We start from the raw sequence: 6783 nt of genomic DNA on the forward strand, positions 1-6783 counted from the left end.
AATAGTGTCTAAACTTAGCAATAGCTTCAGTTATGGCATAAAACTCCCTGGTGTAAGCTGATTGCTTAGTCATTCTAGCAGACAGTTTTTTTGAAAAGAATGCAATAGGGTGTTTGTTTTGGCTTAAAACTGCACCAATTCCTGATCCTGAAGCATCCGTCTCTAACACAAAGGGTTGAGAAAAATCAGGAAGAGTTAGGACAGGAGCTGATGTAATAGCTTGCTTCAAGGCTATGAAAGCTGCGGCAGCCTCATTAGTCCATTTGAAGTTATCCTTCTTCAATAAGTTAGTCAAAGGGTTAGCAATTGCAGCATATCCTTTGATAAACCTTCTATAGTAACCAGTGAGGCCTAGAAATCCTCTAAGTTGTTTGAGTGTCTTAGGGATTGGCCAGTCAAGAACAGCTTGAACCTTATTAGTTTCCATTGATACCCCCTCTCCAGAAACCACATGTCCAAGATATTCAATCTGCTCCAAGCCGAAAGAGCATTTGGACATCTTAGCATACAACTCATTCCTTTCCAAAATGTCTAAAACCTGTTGAAGATGCTGCAAATGTAATGACCAGGAAGGGCTATAAACCAGTATGTCATCAAAAAACACCAGCACTGATTTTCTTAGTAACCCTTGAAAAATGTCATTCATCAAACTCTGGAAAGTGGCTGGGGCATTTGTCAATCCAAATGGCATCACAAGCCACTCATAATGTCCCTGATGAGTTCTAAAAGCTGTTTTGTACCTATCTTCCTCATGCACCAAGATTTGGTGATAACCAGCTCTGAGATCCAATTTAGAAAAATACTTTGCTCCAAATAATTCATCCAGCAATTCCTCCACAGTAGGGATGAGAAAACTGTCTTTCACTGTGATTGCATTAAGTGCTCTATAATTAGTGCAAAACCTCCATGTGCCATCCTTTTTCTTGACCAAAATAATTGGAGAAGAGAATGGACTTGAACTTGGAGAGATAATTCCATCTTCCAACATCTCCTTGATCATGACCTCAATTTGCTGTTTCTGGCTATAAGGATATTTATAGGGCCTTACCTTAACTGCAGCACTGCCTTGCAGCAAGGGAATTCTGTGGTTTTGTGATCTAGGAGGTGGTAAACCCATTGGTTTAGCAAAGATTTTTCTATAGTGGTATAACAGAACAGCTATTTCAGGCTCAAGAGTGTCAGGAATATCTTTCCATTGATCCTCCTCAGAAAATGTAGACATGAGTTGTAGTGTAAAAATTTCAGCAATACCTTGAGTATGAGTGAGTCTTTTCAGATGATTAAACTGAGATAGACCAGCAGACTTGATCTTTTCGCCCCTGAGAGTCACCAGCTTCTTGTCCTTATAGAACTTGATAGTGAGGGAACTGTAATCAGCAATGTGAGGTCCTAGGGTAGCTAACCAAGCTGCTCCCAAGACTAAATCTGCTCCTGACACTGAGAGTAGGTAAACTGGTAATTGAAGAAGTTGCCCCTGAACTTGCACTTGTAAGTTGGAAATCTTGCCCTCAGTAGACAATGAGTTTCCATTACCTACCATAACCTGTAAACTAGAAGCAGGTTCAATTGGTAGCTTCAAGTAATGAGCTAACTTAGGCTGCAAGAAATTGTCACTGCTGCCACTATCCAACAGAATGTGTACTTCCTTTCCTGCGATTGAGCCTGTAAACCTCATTGTACCCATTGCAGCAGCACCTTTCAATGCATTGAAGGACAAATGGTGTTCTAATTCCTCTTCCAATTCTGCTATGTTCTCATTAATTTCTACTTCTTTTTCTTCTTCCTCCTCTACTTGTAACAGAAGATACTGTTTATTGGGACACCTATGGGTTGCTGAGAACTTTTCATCACAAGTAAAACACAAACCCCTTTCCCTTCTAGATTGCATTTCTGCTGGTGACATTCTCCTCACATTAGAGTTTCTGAAGGGCATTGCAGTAGGTTTGACATTAGGAGTAGACAAAATGGGCTGTTGAGTTGGGTTTGTATACGACTGATTCACTACCTGTTGTGATTGGTTTCTAGCAACAAATGGTTGTCTAGATCTGACACTATACTTCTCCTCAAATAAACGTGCCAGTGAAATTGCTTTGAGTAGTGAATTAGGTGCTTGTGCTATTATTTCACGCTTAATGTCAGGTTTCAATCCACTTATGAAACAATCTAGTAATGCTTCAGCACTAACTCCATAAATACGATTAGCTAGGTTCGTAAATTCAACATAGTAATCATTAACTGAACCTGTTTGTGTGAGTTTGAAGAGAGTAGATCTTGGTGAATCAAAAGGTGAAGGCCCAAATTCCAACTCCAGAGATCTAGTGAGTGTATTCCACGAGATTATGGGACTCGTATGTTGCATCATCTGGTACCATGGAACAACATTCTTCTCAAAATGCACTGCAGCAATCACAATCCGCTGCTCATCCGGAGTGTTATAATATTCGAAAAATTGCTCCGCTCGAAAAATCCATTGCAGAACATCTAAGCCATCGAAGCGTGGAAAATCCAGCTTCACGTTGCGTACTTGTAATGGATTTTGAAAGCCTTTTGAGTTCAACCCTCCACTCTGGACACTGGCTTTGAATTCTTCAAAATCATCTCTCAGATCGTTAATTTCCCGAGCATGTTCTCTATCTTTTTTTTCCAAAATCTCAAGGATTTGAGCTAGTTCAGTCATAGTGGAGGTTATGAAAGCACCAAATGTAACAAGCTGAATATGCAAATAACAAGTAATAATGGCTGAATTAAGAAGAAGACAAGGAATCAAGGATTAAATGTTGAGAGTGCACTTCCTATGAGATCAAACGGGATCACAGGGAATCACTCAACTTGATTAAAATGGAAAAGCAGTACAATAACATCAGCAATGAAGAAAAGTACACAGAGAGAGAGAGGAGAATATCTCTTCTAACATTGCCTACCTTTCTCTCCTACCCCATCCTGACATTTAACTAATTTCTCTGCCACACAAAATCCCTCATCCGCACACTAGGCCTACTCACACGTTTGGCCTTGATTTCACTTCCCAACCCATCATTTGCTGCCACCTCTCCAAACCCACCAAGCCGTCAAAGAAAGCCTTTCTGCTTGAGGGTGGAAAATAAGAAACTTGATCCAAGACCTTGTGCGATTCATAGAAAAGAAATCTACGGGGGTATCTCCTGTCGTCTCCCAAACATTATACGATATCGGGCAGTCGCGGAGAGCATGAAGACCATTCTCACGAGTATGATTACAGCGAGGACAAGATTCTACCATAGTGATATGACAGCGAAAGCGTTTGCTATTGGTGGGGAGGGCATCATGCAACCCTTGCCATAGGAATATTTTGACCTTCTCTGGAATTTTGAGGCTCCACAATTGTAGACACCCAATTTCGTCCGGGAGGTACAAAACAACAATATAGGACGTCAAGGACCCAAAAGACAAATTAGGGATTTTTAGGGGCCCGGAACGGGCCGTTCCGAATTCAGAACGGGCCGTTCTAGTTCCCCCCGAACGGGTCGTTCCGATTTCAGAACGGGTCGTTCTGGTTACCCCGGAACGGGCCGTTCCGATTTTGGAACGGGTCGTTCTGGCCCGAAACGGGCCGTTCTGAATCCAGAACAGCCCGTTCTGGTTCCCCCCGGAACATGCCGTTTCGATTTCAGAACGGGCCGTTATGGGGTACAAAATTTAGGCACAACGGCCATATCCAGAACGGCCGTTCCGGTTTTGGAACGGGCCATTCTGGAACCCCTCCCCGAAGCCTATAAATAGACAGCTGGGGCTCATTTTTCCGGACTCCAAAAATTTCGTCCAGAGCTCGAAATTTCTCTCTTCTTCTCTCTTTTTCTCTCTCTTTCTCTCTCTTGTATTTCTTGAGAGTTTGTGAGGTATTGTAGTGTGAAAGGGTCGCCACAAAGCACCTAGAATCACCATTAACAAAGCTTGATACGAGGTATTTCAGTCAATCTTCTTCTCTCTCCTTTATTTTTATCTTTGTTTCTTATTTCTGATAAACATCATTATAATAAAAATAATCATGTAGATATTTTAGAGTCAATTGTTTAATTTAAATTTCAAGCATGTAAATAGTCATCAATAAAAGGGGATTTAATATTTATATTACTATTATTTATAATGTTAACTTCGTCATAGGGTACCGATTAAGGGCGTTGTAGGGGTGCTTAATACCTTCCCTACACGTAACCGACTCCCGAACCCAATTCTGGTTATCAAGGCCATTATTGGACTTTTAAAAACCTTTCTTTTTCCAATGTTTTGAGTAAAATATTGGTGGCGACTCCATGAACCTATTTTCAAAACCATTAATTAAGGATTAGTCTGGTGTCCGGGCATTCCTTAATTGATGAGATCTTTAAAAGGATGTCTAAACCATAGGTCGCAAGATCGGAAATTTTCGGGTTGCGACAGATGGCGACTTCACTAGGGACGTTTAAAGAGGGTCAGACCCATTTAATTGATGAAGTTAATAAAATAAAAATAATAATTTAAATATTTTCCCCTTTACTTTGTTGGCTTTATTTGTTTGGCTTTAATATTTGTTTGCCTGTTTAAATTCAGCATTTGTTTGAAATAAAAATTGTACACAATCCTTTGCACACAACAGTTCCCCCTACACCCGGGGGCATGAGGGTAATAAACATAGGGAGTGGTTGACGTACGACCGGCCCAAGTTTGGCCTTGGAGCCTGCGAGCCTTGTCGGAAATCACACTCAAGGTGATAACCGGTTACTCTAGCCCGAAATACTGCGACAAACCTTAGAGTTTGCCAGGTGACGGCGACAGAGATACTGGGTCCCTATAATGGGGGCACCTTGGGGGCCTTAAGACCAGCGAGATTAGAACTATCCTATACAATGCACTTTTCTTGCAGGGACCACAGACCAAGAATTTAAACGTGATTGTTCGCGGGTGTACATTTGTTTGAGCATATGTGTGTTGCATTTGTTTGTGTTTATTTATTTCAAATAGATAAGAATTACAAACAAATAAATATTAATAAAAAATATGATAAAATTTTAACTCCCTTCTATATACCCAAACTTCAAAGCATCATATAGGATAGTTTATTTATAAAAAAAAAAGATAAATATATAGCAAAAATCATGCATCATTTCCTTTTAGTAAAAAACATGAATGATAAAGTTTAGGCAGAAAACAAATATCATGCATTTTTTAGTTTAGCATATACATTCATTAGAAAATGGAAGACACATAGTATGTAAAGATTTTTGAGAAAGGAGAACATTCTAAAGTACAAGAATCGTGTGCACACACTAAAGAGGCCTACTAGGCTTTAGACTCTCGTCATCCTTTCAATAGAAGGCAAAGTCTACATCTTCTCAGACTTCTTCCGATTTAAAAAGATGTCATTCCTCAACTCAAATAGGAGATTATTTGAAATTTCGAAAAGGAGGCACGCAAAAAAAAAGAAATTGAAGCGAAAAAAAAAATTTGATGATAAGCTCCCTTAATGCTCCAATTCGTTATCAAATCACTCCAAATTGCATCTTTCTTTTCTGACTCATCAACCTCGTCAATAAAGATGAAAATTTTGGCAATCACCAAAATAGTGGTGAACTTGAAGATCCTATTGATGGTTACTTCTGATGGGAATAGCAAGAAGAGAATCTGAGAATAAACAAGAACTAATTGCAAATCAACGAACGAGCAAGCATGTCCATAGGGACATCATTCAAGCATGAGCTTCTGTAGCCTCAACAACATCATCAAAGTGCACCAAAAGATTCGTACAAAGAATGTTCTCTAAACAAATAAATCAATGAGAATGATATTTGTTGAATTTCTCAATCATCTTTGCATCCTATTTTGCACTTCATATAGATAATATGTCTTCCTTGTAAATAATAAATAAGAATAAAAAGGGAAACCTAACATGTACGTGTTAATCAAATAATGAGATCACTGGTAGTCAAGTGCAAACTCGATACATCAAATTGAAAGCACTTAAAAACCAGTAATTGTGCAAGAAGACTGGGGGGCATAACACGCCCAAATTGACGATTCAAACACCAAGAGTTCCCCATGCGGAAATGACAACTGTTGGGATAGGAGGAACAATCAAGAATGAATGAATCCTTGCTTCTAGGGAATTACAACAAAACTCAATTGAAGAATAAAGTCATTGCATGACAAAAACCCGCTAGGATGAAAACCTGTAAAGGGTGTCCTAGGCAAAAATTAGGGTAAAGAAAAAGAATCAAAATCCCGATAGGATACGTCCTATGCAAAAGTTAGGGATACATAAAAATAAAAAAAAATAATAATAAAAAAAAGTAATGCCTACTTGAGTTGAAAACCGAAAGGCGGCTTGAGTATTCCCCTTTAGAAAGAAAGAATTCATAAAGGTTTCACTCCGAAGTCGAAACACCCATATTCAAACAAGTGGGAATGCATTCATAATGTAGTTCAACCAATCGTCAACCATGCCTCTCTAGGGGGCAACCTCGGTTAATCTCTCTGTGTATGAATCACGAACTCGGGGCATGCCCGGGCCTCCGAGCTTTGCTAAAAGGGCACGTGTAAATTGGAAATACTGTTTTAAATGTCATAACATTCTTTCATTTCTCTTCTCCCTCTAAATATTTACTCTAGGCCTCATCCATTAACCCTTAATAAACAAGATATATTTGCGACAAAGATGTTACTCAATAATTGCATGGAAAGGATAACAAAGGAACAATCAGGAGTTCAAACATGACTAGGGTTTAATAAAAATAAAGACATCCCATAACTCACGAGCGCTGCAAAGAATGA

This window comes from Cajanus cajan, chromosome 11 (genome assembly GCF_000230855.2).
Source record: "Cajanus cajan strain Asha chromosome 11, NIPB_CcT2T_4, whole genome shotgun sequence".
Classification (NCBI taxonomy): domain Eukaryota; kingdom Viridiplantae; phylum Streptophyta; class Magnoliopsida; order Fabales; family Fabaceae; genus Cajanus; species Cajanus cajan.